This window comes from Toxorhynchites rutilus, chromosome 2 (genome assembly GCF_029784135.1).
Source record: "Toxorhynchites rutilus septentrionalis strain SRP chromosome 2, ASM2978413v1, whole genome shotgun sequence".
Classification (NCBI taxonomy): domain Eukaryota; kingdom Metazoa; phylum Arthropoda; class Insecta; order Diptera; family Culicidae; genus Toxorhynchites; species Toxorhynchites rutilus.
Genome location: NC_073745.1, coordinates 50,770,669 through 50,773,909, shown reverse-complemented (window position 1 = coordinate 50,773,909; position 3,241 = coordinate 50,770,669).

Sequence of the window (3,241 nt, the reverse complement as noted above, 5' to 3'; positions counted from 1 at the left end):
ATCGTCTCCCATAATGCAAACTAACCGGACAATCAGTGGAATACAGGTTTGCTTGCGGGAGACCGCCGCTTCCGACGGTAGGTCGGCGGCAGACTCGGATTGCGTTCTTTATCCTCGGTCAATGGCGACTTCGTCCCCTTTACATTGACCTCAGAATAAATTTCCTCACGCAATAGTAAATTCATGATGAAAAAAGCGCTGCGGTGGCGTAAATACGTAAGTACCATTTTTTTCTTGTCAATTCTTTTCTCATTTTCATGGCATTTGTGCTTTATATTTTTAATATTAAAATTACCTGCCTAATTTTTGAAATATTCCATAACCCGTGCACATTTCTAAATGATCTCCTAGCCTCAAAGAGCGATACGGAAAGGAAAGAAGACGGCTGTCAATTGTGCCTACACTAGTTTCTAAAAATTACCAACGAAGTGTTCAACATCATTTTCGAATTTCCTCATTACGATTTCTCATTTTACTTGGTATTTTTGTCGCTTTTTCATGTTTTGATTTAATCTTATTTATAAACAGGAGATTCGACAAAACTCATAATCTGATTTATAGGAATTTTTGCTTCTTCATTCGGATAAATGTCGCGTTCGGGTATTTGTCACATTCGAGTAAATGTTGCATTCGGGTATTTGTTACATTCGGGTTAATCTGTTGCATTCGGGTATATGTTGCATTTGGGTATTTGCTACATTCGACTGAATGTCAATCGGGTATGTGTTACGTTCGGGTAAATATGCTTCGAGTCAGTGGCGTAGCGTGGCCGAGTGACACACGGGGCGGTTGCTATGAGTGTCACCCTCTCAATCAACATTTTATGTTTATCATGTTTTTTATAGTTTTTTGATTAAAGGTTAAATATTTTGAACCAGAAACCCTGTTTATTAAAATATTAGAACAAGAAAACAATCAGCAAAATCAAACAAATTAACAACAAAGTCAATCCATTGATGCGTGCCTATCCAATCGTTGAGTACAAATAAAATCAATTAATTTCAAGTTTGAAAAATTTCTTCCACGAGATGCCACAAAATGCAAACTAACAGCTATGGAGCTGTGTTATGTTTTCATTAAGCTCTCATCAAGAGCATTTGCACAATAGTAGTGTCGGTCTCCACTCTAATTTTTTTTTTACATGTCCTTATTATTTTGTAACTGTCAGTCCTATCAACGTTTTTCGGACGAAAATCTTAACGTCAGTCCATAGGAACCGACACGGGGCTCAATATATTGAGCTTACTTTGAGATTTGGCAGCGTTTCATAGAAGTCTCATTTCACGATGAACTGTAACAGCTTAATTTCACAACAAATGCTCGCTTTCCGAAACTTCGTCATACAAATTTTCCAGATTGAGGAGACGTATTTTCAGTTCATTGTCAGATACTGACAATATATTTCGAGTTTAAATCGCTTCAAAAATTTTGGATACTTCTTTAGACCATTTCGACCGCTTTTGAATTTCCCGATGAAAGCGATCAATACACTCCAACATTCCCTTACTATTTCCTCCTCAATTGTTAGCCCGGGTCCGGAAGGTCTTTCGTCTAGCTTGCTTGTCATATTCCGAATTCTCTCCGTTCTTGAGGATTTTTAAACAAGCATTTTGAATGGTTTTCATCTGGACTGCTCGTTTCAGCAACAAGAAAAATTACCAGTGCATTAAGTCAGTCTGGTCTCAGCTGTCTCGACTGTACACTTGATCTAGTATTAGAGTTCTTAGCAAGATCGCCAAAAACTTTAATAGTTGTGATCAGCCCATCGTAGTTCGCGTTAATTGGTTTCTCAACTTTATAATTAACACATTGTCCAAATTGCCGTAATTTTTTTACCATCACACCTGTGTGGCTCAGAAGCGCATCTCAGAGATGAGTTGATCTTTGTTGGATCGATCTTTGAAAAACCGGATGCCTTTTTATCCATTTTATTTATTCAAGTGTTGCCTTTGTTTGAACATGGAATAAACATTTACATTTCTATTCTAATTTTACTTTCATTCCCAGCGTGAAGGTCGCAAAAAAACTAGAAAGCACAGAAAAAAATGTGTTTTCCAGGGCATTCATCTTGTCCCGGCATGGGATGAATCCATAATCCCATAAAATCCAACCGTGATATACGTCTGGCATTCAGTCGAAGTCTTGGTAGTAGTCCCAGTTCTAGAAAAGAACGCTCCAGTTGGACCTGATGTCACCATCCAATTTCAACACAATTTTCACTGTCAGCCTAGTAAATGTGATAGTGTAAATATAACTTGTGACTACTTGTTTTGTAATGATCAGAATTACAAAACTGTATCTTCTAAATTTATGACCCCTAATTTGACAACCATTCTAGGGATCGAATGTTTATGAAAATTGTCATGTTTTTGTTGAGATTATTATAATTGTTCACTGATTTTTTTTCGTTATCAAAAAGATCGAAAAGATCGGAAAGAAAATATCGATTTTCGCGATTTTTTGTGGTACAAAGAATCGATTCAAAAATCTGAAATCGTAGAGGAAAAGATCGATCTTCAAAATATCTATCCAAAATCCCTCAATCGTAGTCTACAAATCCAATTAATACCGCTTTTTTGTTTTGCTTTATCAACAAACCCTGAACAACTCCGTTTGACCCTGACATGTTTGGAATGTTGCTGAAAGATGTCGAAAGGCTCATAATAAAATTCAAACCGTCATTCTCCATTTATGAACGAAATCGTTACTCAAATCAGAAATCTTTCCCCTATTCAAAACAAAATAAAACAAGATAGATTATTTTACATGAGGTTTTTCATAGTGACGTTTTTTACCAAATAATACCGCCAATCACTGACGGAAATTCAAAATATCGAAAGATTTTTTTTTAACTGTTTCATACATACCCCCCCTCCGATTCCCCCCTACCCCCCCCCCCTTTTTAAACTACGCCACTGCTTCGGTTAAACGTGTTTCGGGTGAATGGTATTCGAGTGAAAGTGACACATCCGATATTTATACCTCAAGTATTCAGAAGTTTCATTTCTGGGAATTTAATTTGTCATTTGGGTCTTGCGGATCGCGTATCAGTAGATGAAATAAAGCACAAAAATTCTTCTAGATGAAATGTATATTTTTATTCTAAACTAGCTGACCCGACGAACTTCGTCCCGCCCAAAATAGATTTTTCGATTTGAATACTTCCAAACATCCACGTTTTCTTACTAAGTGAACGTTCGTGAGTCCAATCACTGAACTCTTCATTGATTGATTACCCTTT